Genomic DNA, 10,947 nt, shown 5'->3' on the forward strand with positions numbered 1-10,947 from the left:
GCCTTGCAAGATCTTTGAACTATTAGAGCATATATGTGTGTGTGTGTGTGTGTGTGTGTGTGTGTGTGTGTGTCAGTCAAAAGGATGGTATTACGTAAAATGGTATGGTCATAGACCTATGGTAACATCCTTGGGGACTGGTCATGTGTGTCCTTGAAAAATGCAATTGAGTCCTTTTATAAAAATGAGTGTGGGAGGGGCTGGAGCAATAGAACAGCAGGTAGGGCGTTTGCCTTGCACGCGGCCGACCCAGGTTCGATTCCCAGCATCCCATATGGTCCCCTGAGCACTGCCAGGGGTAATTCCTGAGTGCAGAGCCAGGAGTAATCCCTGTGCATCGCCGGGTGTGACCCAAAAACAAACAAACAAAAAAAGAGCTTGGGCAGGGGCTGGAGTAATAGCACAGCAGGTAGGGCATTTGCCTTACACATGGATGACCTGGGTTTGATTTCCAGCATCCCATATGGTCCCCCAAGCACCGCCAGGAGTAATTTCTGAGTGCAGAGCCAGGAGTAACCCCTATGCATCACTGGGTGTGACCCAAAAAAGAAAAAAAATGTGGGGCTGATTAGATAGTATAGCGTGTGGGGCATTTATCTTGCATGTAGCTGACCCATAGTCATAGACCCTGGCATCCCATATCGTCCCCCCAAGCACTGCCAGGAGTAACCTTTGAGCACCATCAGGTGTTCCCACTCCCCCCCCCAAAAAATAGACATGGGGTTGTGGAGACAGTACAATGGATAAAGCTCTTGATTTGCACATAGGCAAGTTTGATCCCCAGGACTCTATATGGTATCCTCGGTTTATGAGGAATGATCCCTGAGTGCAGAGCACCCCTCACCCCCAAAATAAGGAGTGACAGCAACCCAGTATGGTGGCCCATCTCAGCATCTACAGGTTCCTTCCCTATTGGCCTAACATGATAATATACTAGGTGCTAAATGATATTGGGTAACTCATCAAGTCATCTAAAGGATCCATTTTGTTTGTTTCTTTGTTTGGGGGCCACACATGGAGGTACTCAGGGATTATTCCTGGCTGTGTATTCATGAATTACTCCTGGTGGTGCTCAGGAGACCATAGGGGGTACCAGGGATTGAACCTAGGTCAACTGCATGCAGCTCAAGCAACCTTACCCACCCTGTGCCCTATTGCTCCAGTCTTGAAGAATCCAATTTTGAATCCAACTTAGATGCATATAAGGAACGTCCCGCAAATCATCATAAAATCCATCACTGTCCTTGTTACTGTCACCAGCAAGCTGGCCTCCCAGACTCCACTCTCTAGGGCACGGATCCAGCTAGTGCCACGGTCACTACCGACTCCCCCAGGAATTTTCTCTCTTTTTTGTAGGGGAGGGGGGAACACCAGCAGTGCTGAGGGGATCCCAGCTCTGTGCCCAGGAGTCAGTCCTGGAGGGACTCAGGGCAATCTGCAGTACCAGGTTTGAACCCGGGCGCCCATCCTGCAGAGCCTGGGCTGCAGACTGCTGGACTCTTCCCCAGTCCCAGCATTTTCTCTTTCTCTCCAATCCCCTCCCTTTGCTGTAGCTGCTGCTGCTGTTGCTAGGGTGACCGTAGTTCACGCACACTGCTCAGACAGCTTGAACTGCGGTACTCAAACACTGGCACAGTGCTCGGAGCCCACACACTTGCTGCGGCACGATCAGCCCCAGGCTCGGTGGCGAGGTGCTCCTGCTATGCATCACAGAGGGGCCACCCGAGCCACCCTGGTAATGCTCAGAGGCCTCCAGGGCCACACACAGAGGAGGTCGGGACCACCTGGTGCCGGGAATGGACTCAGAACTCCCACATACGAGGCAGGCGCTTCAGAATTACTCTTGAACTCTCTTCTTGGCACCTCCATGAATTTCATTTTAATGCTTGTTCTCTGCTGCCTGAGAGGGTTTTTCAAAATTATTGTTTCTCTCTATTGCACACTGAGCCTCTAATTAACTATGATGATCATAATGTGCCAAGTTCAAGATCTTCCATATCTCACTAATTTTTTGTTTGTTTTGTTTTGGGGCCACATCCAGCATTGCTCAGGGATTACTCCTGGTGGGGCTGTGTCCGGGACTGAACCCAGGTCAGCCACACCCTTCCTGCTCTACTATCTCTGCTGGGCCACTGTAAAATAAAAAGAGCCTCTCTTTTTTCATTTGATGTTTGTGTTTGTTTGAGGGCCACACCCAATGATGCTAAGGGATTACTTCTCACTCTGCACTCAGGAGTCACTCCTAGCAGTGCTCAAGGGACCATACTGGATTCCAGAGATCAAACCCAGGTCAAACCTAGATCAAACCTCTGGCAAGGCACGTGCCTTACCTGCTGTAGTCTCCAACCCTTCTCTCCCTTTTGAAAGCTTATCTTTCCTTTCCCACCCTTATTAAATGCTGAATACCATCCTATTCAAGTACAATGTTGATTCAACTAAATTCAACTATAGTCTGTAACTCAGCCACTAATCTATAGTGGAAGTTAATCAAGGCCATTTTTACCGTTTAGGTAGGGAACCTGAATGATGGCATGAGGTGATGCGGTAGGATAAGATATTCAGGTGAGGGGGGCTGGAGTGATAGCACAGCGGGTAGGGCGTTTGCCTTGCACGCGGCCGACCCGGGTTCAATTCCCAGCATCCCATATTTTCCCCCGAGCACTGCCAGTAGTAATTCCTGAGTGCATGATCCAGGAGTAACCCCTGTGCAATGCTGGGTATGACCCAAAAAACAACAACAACAACAAAATTCAGGTGAGCCGGAGTGATAGTACAGCACGTGGCCAACCCAGGTTCGATCCTCAGCATCCCATATGGTCAACCGAGCACCACCAGGAGTAATTCCTAAGTGCAGAGCCAGGAGTAACCCCTGAGCATCACCAGGTATGAACCAAAAAACAAAACAAAAAAATCAATTTTCTGGGGTGGTGGTGGTAAAGCATACACTGGTGAAGGAATGGCTGGTGGGACATTATATGATTGAAACCCAGTTATGAACAACTTGTAATTGTGTATCTCGTGGTGATTCAATTAAAAAAAGAAATTCTCTGAGGACAGGCCAGAGCAATAGTACAGACACAGTAAATTACTTGCCTTGTACACATCTGACCTGGGGGACTCAGTCCCCTACCCCCAACCTGGGATCCCATATGATTTCCCAAACACTGCTGCCAAGAGTAATGTCTGTATACAGAGCCAGAAGTAATCCCTGAGCGTCGCTGGGTATGACTCAAAAACAGGGAGAGAGGAGAGAGAGAGAGAGAGAGAGAGAGAGAGAGAGAGAGAGAGAGAGAGAGAGAGAGAGAGAGAGAAACTAAAGAAAGAAAAGAAAAAGCAAAGGAAAAAAAGAAAGGAAGGAAAGAAGAAAAGTTCTCTAGTCGGCTGGAGTATAGCAGGTAGGGCACTTGCCGTGCACATGGCCAACCCAGAAGACCTGGGTTTGATCCCCGGTATCCCCATATGGTCCCCTGAGTCCACCAGGAGTGATTTGTGAGCACAGAGCTAGGAGTAAGCACTGAGTACTGCCAAGTGTACCCCCCCACCAAAAAAAAAGGAAAAGGAAAAAATGGATTCTCTGGGATGCTCATCATGTTCCGTCCATCCCTGGATGGTGCTTGTTACACTGGGGTGTAGTATATCTTCACTACTCAGCTACAAGTGCTCAGTGTAGGGGTTAGCTTCAGGCTCAGGAGGCAGATGCTTGAGTCAGTGAGTCATCTCCCAGCCCCAACTGCTTAAAGCTTTTAAATTTTACTGTGTATGATCTCTGGGTCACACCTGACATCTCCTCCCATTTTTGCTTTTGGTGGCTGGTCACTCCCAGTGGTGCTTGGGGAACTGTGTCTATCAGGGCGCCCCGCCCCATGCGAAGCCTGCACACCAGCTCCTTGGAGCATCTCTCCAGACCCTACATCTTTTTCTATTGTTTTCTGGGGCCAACCCCCGTGGTGTTCAGGGCTTACTCTTGGCTCCGCACTCAGGGGTCACTTCTGGCAAGTTCAGGATATCATATGGAGGACCCAGAATCAAACCCAGGTTAGCAGTATGCAAGGCAAGTGGCCTGCCCGCTGTACTATTGCTCCAGCCTTGAACCTCTACGTATATAATGGAATTTAATTCTTAGTTCTTGGGTCACACCCAGCTGTAACCAGTGGCTGCTCCCAGCACAGTGCTCAGGAGTCACCCCTGGTGGGGTTTAGGGGCTTTCCAAGGATGCGCAGTGATCCAACCCAGTTCTCCCCTTTGCTAAGCATACACTGAAGTCCTTTGAATAGTCTCCCTTACCCAAGTTTTGTTTATTTTTTTTTTGGGGGGGTGGGTGGGAGGTGGTGGGAGTCGGCCCACAGCAGCAGCGCTCAGGGACTGCTCCCCGATCTCTGCTCAGAGGTTGCTCCTAGCCATGCATGGAGACCATGTGCTACTGGTTCTGGGGATCAAACCAAACCGGGGCAGACTGCAAGCAAGGCAAGCATCTGAACTCCTGTACTATTTCTTCAGCCCCAAGTTGTTTTGTTGTTGTTGTTGTTGTTGTTTTTGGTTTTTGGGTCACACCCGGCGATGCACAGGGGTTACTCCTGGCTCTTCACTCAGGAATTACCCCTGGCGGTGCTCAGGGGACCATATGGGATGCTGGGAATCGAATCCGAACCCGGGTTGGCCGAGTGCAAGGCAAACGCCCTACCCGCTGTGCTATCACTCCAGCCCCTGGGTTTTTTTTTTTTTTTTAATTGGGGGTGGGGGATGGTATTGAGCTACACCTGGCGGTGCTGTGGGGGAGGGCATTCCTGCTGGTGTGTTCAGGGCTGGTTCCTGGCAGTGCTCTGGGGAATCACACGTGGTGCTGGTGTCAAGCCTGGGCTGGCCACATGCAAATTATAAGCAAAATAAGTGCTTTGCATCCTGAATTATGTCGCTGGCCCCTTTAATTTTTTTAAAGGAAGCAAAACATGTTAATGTCCTGATGGCTCTCTGTCTTCTGCCTTCTTTCCTCATTTCACAAACTCCTTAGGAGTTTCTAGTTTCCTAACTAGCCGTATGTCCTTGGGGCAGCTTATTTGATTTCTCTAATCCTTTGTTATCTCCTATCTAAAATTGGATTTGTGGGGCTTGAGCCACAGTACAGCAGGGAAGGCAGACACCCCAGGTTTGATTCCTGGCACCCCATATGGTCCCCCAAGCCCCACCTCGAGTGATCCCTGTGTGCAGAGCCAGGAGTAAACCCTGAGCGCCACTGGTGTGGCCCAGAAGCCAAAAACTTAAAAATAAATAAAACTGAGTTCTTATTTTCCCTTTTTTGGAGGGAGTGGAGGGGTGGCCACACATAGCTATGCTCAGGGGTTACTCCTGACTCTGCACTCAGGAATTACTCCTGGAGGTGCTTGGAGTTCATATGGGATGTGGGAGTCAGACCCGGTCATCTGCATGCAAGGCAAACGCCTACCCACTGTGCTATTGCTCCAGTCCCCCCACCTCCCTTTATTTCCCTTCTGGTTGTGAGAATTGAATGAGAGAATGCATATCAAACACTTAGAAGTCCAATTGGCATGTAGTAAGTTCTCAGTAAATGTTAGCTGCACAGATGGGTGGTACTGACAAGGAGGAAGAGGAGGAGGAGGAGAAGGAGGTGGGAGAAGAGGAAGAGGAAGGTGATGATACAAAGAGCACTTACCATAAAACCTATATCGGGGGCCAGAGAGATAGTGCCATGTGTACGGTGCTTGCCTTGTACGTGGCCAACCCAGATTTGATCCCCGGCACCACAAATGGTTCGGGGAGCCCTACCAGGAGTGATACCTGAGCATCGTCAGGACTAAGCCCTGAGCACTGCGGGGTGTGGCCCAGAAATCCTTCCCCAGTGTGTCCCCCAACTCATCCCCTTTAATTGATTTTTTAAAAAAATTCATTTATGGGGGCTGGAGTGATAGCACAGCAGGTAGGGCGTTTGCCTTGCACGTGGCCGACCCGGGTTCGATTCCCAGCATCCCATATGGTCCCCTGAGCACTGCCAGGGGTAATTCCTGAGTGCAGAGCCAGGAATAACCCCTCTGCATTGCCGGGTGTGACCCAAACAGCAAAAATAAATAAATAAATAAAAATTAAAAAAAATAAAAATTCATTTGTGTTTATTTTCTTTTATTATTTTGATTTGGGAAACATGCCCAGTGGTGCTCAGGATCAGGACTTACTCCAGGCTCTATGCTCAGGGATCACTCCTGGTGGGATCCAGGGACTGTAAGGGGTGCCGGGGAACAAACCCCGGTTATCCATGCACAAGGTAGGCAGACACCTTACCCGCAGCTCTCTGTCTCTCTCTTGCTCTCTCTCCTTCTCTCCTCCCCATCCCCGACCCTTATAGTGATTTTTTAAAATAAATGTTTCTGGTTTTACAACCATCACCCAATCCAATTTTAAAACATTTCCATCAGCCAAATAAAATCTCCTGCCTTGGGGCCTGTGGGATGGTACGGCAGGTCGCAGGTGGGATGCTTGCCTTGCAGAGCCAGGTGTAAGCCCTAAGCACTGCTGGGTATGACCCAACAACCAAAACATTAAAAAAAAATTTTTTTAAATCACACCTAAATGAGTTTCCTCATGCCCAGTTGCAGGTCACACAGCTGTCCCTTCCCGGCCCTGGAAGCCATGTCTCTACTTTCTTACGGTGTAGTGCTGCCCTTTCTGGACAGTTGCTGTAGATGGAAACACATGATAAGTGGTCTTTTGCGTCTGACATTTTTTTCACTTTGCATAAGATTTTTGAGATTCAGCCATCTTGTAATTTGCATTGGTATTTTATTCCTTTGTAAATGTTGAAGAGTAACCCATTGTAGTATTGATTGACACTTGAGTTATTTTCACTTCAAGGTTACTATGAATAGGGTTTCTATCAACATTTATGTGAAAGTCTTTGTGTGAACATATGTTTTCATTTCTCTGGGCTGGATAGTCTGGAGTAGAAATTCTGGGTCATATAGTAAATTTATGTTTATCTTTTCTAGAAACTGCCAAAATGTTTTTCAAAGTGGCTGGACTGTTTTATATCTCCATCAATAATACGAGTGTTCCTATTTGTCCACAGCCTTGCCAGCATTTGTTATTGTCTGTCTTTCTGATTACAGCCTTCTGGAGAGAGTGAAGAGGGTGTCATTGAGGTTTAATTAGTATTTTCTAATGTGAGCATCTTTGGATGAGCTTCCTAGACATTTGTATAAATTCTTTGATGAGATGTCTATGAAAAGATTTTCCAGGCCTAAGAATGTAGCTCAGCGGTAAAGTATCTGCTTTGCATATACAGAATTATAGATTTTATCTCCAACACAGAAAGAAAGAACGAAAGAAAGAATGAAAGAAGGAAAGGAAGAAGGAAAGGAAGAAAGAAAGAAAGGAAGAAAGAAAGAAAGAAAGAAAGAAAGAAAGAAAGAAAGAAAAAGAAAGGAAGAAAGGAAGGAAGGAAGGAAAGAAGGAAGGAAGGAAGGAAAAGAGAGAGAAAGAGAGAGAAAGAAAGAGAGAAAGAAAGAAAGAAAGAAAGAAAGAAAGAAAGAAAGAAAGAAAGAAAGAAAGAAAGAAAGAAAGAAAGAAAGAAAAAGAAAGGAAGAAAGGAAGGAAGGAAGGAAAGAAGGAAGGAAGGAAGGAAAAGAGAGAGAAAGAGAGAGAAAGAAAGAGAGAAAGAAAGAAAAGAAAGGAAGAAAGAAAGAAAGAAAGAAAGAAAGAAAGAAAGAAAGAAAGAAAGAAAGAAAGAAAGAAAGAAAGAAAGAAAGAAAGAAAGAAAGGGGCTGGAGTGATAGCACAGCGGGTAGGGCATTTGCCTTGCATGCGGCCGACCCGGGTTCAAATCCCAGCATCCAATATGGTTCCCTGAGCACCGCCAGGGGTGATTCCTGAGTGCATGAGCCAGGAGTGACCCCTGTGCATTGCTGGGTGTGACCCAAAAAGCAAAAAAAAAAAAAAAGAAAGAAAGGAAGGAACGAAGAAGGAAGGAGGGAAGGAAGAGAGAAATAAAGAGAGAAAGAAAGAAAGAAAGAAAGAAAGAAAGAAAGAAAGAAAGAAAGAAAGAAAGAAAGAAAGAAAGAAAGAAAGAAAGAAAGAAAGAAAGAAAGAGGAGAGAGGGAGAGAAAGGAGAAAAGAGAGAAGTGAGGGAGAAAAGCAGGAAGGAAGATATTTCTTCCTCTCCTGGGGGAATTAGTTTTATTTGTGTTTGGGCCACACCCAGCAGTGCTCAGGGGTTACCTCTGGCTCTGTACTCAGGAATTATTCCTGGTGGTGCTCAGGGACCATATGGGATGCTGGGGATCAAATCCAGGTAGGCCACATACAAAGCAAATGCCCTACCTGCTGTACTATGACTCTGGCCTTTTTGGGGCATTTTCTTAGTTTGTTTTGGTTTTTGGACCACAACTGACACTATCCAGGGCTTACTCCTGGCTCTGGGTTTAGGGACCACTTTTAGGCGGTGCTTGGGGACCATACACAGTAGCTGGGATTGAACCAGGATTAGCCATGTGCAAGACAATCAACTTAATCCCTGTAGTATCTTTCTAGCTCCCCCCATTTTTTTTTTCTTTTTGGGTCACAGTCAGCAATGGTCAGGAGTTACTCCTGGCTCTACACTCAAGAATCACTCCTGGTGGGGCTGGAGTGATAGCACAGCGGGTAGGGCGTTTGCCTTGCATGCGGCCGACCTGGGTTCGATCCCCGGCATCCCATATGGTCCCCCAAGCACGCCAGGAGTAATTCCTGAGTGCAAAGCCAGGAGTAACCCCTGAGCATCGCTGGGTGTGACCCCCCAAAAAAGCAAAAAAAAAAATATGTATATATATATGTATATATTTTTGAGCCATAGCCAGAGATGTCAAGATTTACTCCTGACTCTGATTTCAGGAATCACTCTAGGAGGTACTCAGGTATGTGGTGCCAGAAATCAAACATGAATCTGGCAAACACATGCAAGGCAGGAGCTCAACCCACAGTACTCTCTCTAAATCTTCCTTGGCTTTTTATTGAGGTAACATTGGTTTAGGTTTACATCATTTCATATTTCAGTACTCCATTCTCAAACTTGTTATTTTTGTCCTTTTTAAAAATCAGGTTATGGACCAGAGCTATTGCTACCAGCAGGTAGGGCGCTCACCTTGCATGCAGATGACCCAAGTTCAATCCCCAGCACCCCACACGTTCCTCTGAGCCCTTCCTGAGTAAGCCCTGAACACCACGGGGCATGAAGTACAGACCAAAAGATTAAATTAAATCATGTTTAAGGAACACATCACGTTTCTCTTCCTCTTGAAACCACCCAGTGGGTTTCCATCTCGTCTGGAGCCAATCAATTTCCTCCAGCTGGGCTGTAGCCTCCTCCCAGCTCACGCCTCCAATCCCTGGCCCCTCACTGCCTACAGGCCTGGCTGGCACACGGCCTCCTGAGAGACCTGCCCCTGGCCTGTCTCCTGTCTGCTGTATTCATTCCGTTGTGGCTGGACTCTGTCCACTCCATTCCAGGAATGTGCTGCCCTCACCTGGGCCCGGCGGGTCCCACGCCATCCCTGCACACACTCCCGGTTTGCTAAACGAATGTTCGTTTCTGCTTCAGACTCACTATCAAGTTTTGCTTTGTGTGTGTGTGTGTGTGTGTGTGTGTGTGTGTGTGTGTGTGTGTGTGTGTGTGTGTGTGTGTGTGTGTGTGGTACACCTGGCAGTGCTCAGGGATCACTTCTGTTATCACTTCAGATTAGACTGTATCGTGACTAACATACGGTTAGGTGAACTTTATGCATTTTCATAAATATATGTACATATACCAGGTTCAGTCTCCGGCTTCCATATGATCTTCCACCCGAGCTGCTCCAGGGGTGACCCCTGGGTGCCTGAGTGCAGAGCCAGGAGTAAATCCTGAGCATTTCTGGGTGTGGTTCCCCCCTACCTGCACCTGCCCACCCCCCCCATCAAAAAAAAAAAAAGTAAAAGAATAAAACTCTGCCAAACAAATAGGTGGATTGATAGAAAATTCTAGGGGACGTAGTGAGAGAAAATACTGAGTCAGTATCAAGTATTTTATATGTAAAATGATCCCACTTTTTGTTTGTTTTGTGGGGGGACTCTCAGCGGTGCTCAGGGTTTATTCCTCGCTTCATGCTCAGGGATCCAGTCCTGGCAGGCTCAGGAATCAAATGTGGTGCTGGGGGCATTGAACCCAGGTTGGCCACGTGCAAGGCAAGCACCCTGCCTGCTGTACTGTTGCTCTGGCCAAACACTCTCAGTTTAGTCATGGTTCTGTTAGTACTACTACCACCCTCGAGGGATTGGACAAAACTGGTCCCTAGATACTACAAATTAATACTGAGACTAAACTCTGTAACTAATCACTCCAGATTAGGCTGTAATGTAACTAACATAAGGTTCGATAAACTTCATGCATTTTTATAAATATATGTACATGTACTGGGGCTGGAGTGATAGTATCACTGTCATCACTGTCATCCCGTTGATCATCAATTTGCTCAAGCAGGCACCAGTAAGGTCTCCATTCGTCCTAGCCCTGAGATCTTTAGCAGCCTCTCTTTACTCGTTCTTCCCAGCAGTGTCTCACTGATCTTTCAGGGTCAGGGGAATGAGACCCATCATTGTTAGTGTTTTTGGCATATCAAATATGCCACAGGGAGCTTGCCAGGCTCTGCTGTGTGGGCAGGCTACTCTCGGTAGCTTGTTGGGTTCTCCAAGAGGGAGAACTAGACTATATGGCTGCGTGCCTCTGGGTCCATTGTTTTATAGTCTCTGGATGCTGGCCATTGATGGGATTACACAGCGCCGGGGAAGTTTGTGGGTATGACTGCCTAGCTACTGGAAAAAGGGGGACCTGGGTGGAGGAGGCCCAGTCCCAATCCAAACAGGCTTGGAGATCTCAGGCCTGGGTCCTGCACACCTGGGTTCCTGTGCCAGTTCCTTCATGTGTGAGGCTTG

The sequence above is a fragment of the Sorex araneus genome, chromosome 5, assembly GCF_027595985.1.
Source record: "Sorex araneus isolate mSorAra2 chromosome 5, mSorAra2.pri, whole genome shotgun sequence".
Taxonomy (NCBI): Eukaryota; Metazoa; Chordata; class Mammalia; order Eulipotyphla; family Soricidae; genus Sorex; species Sorex araneus.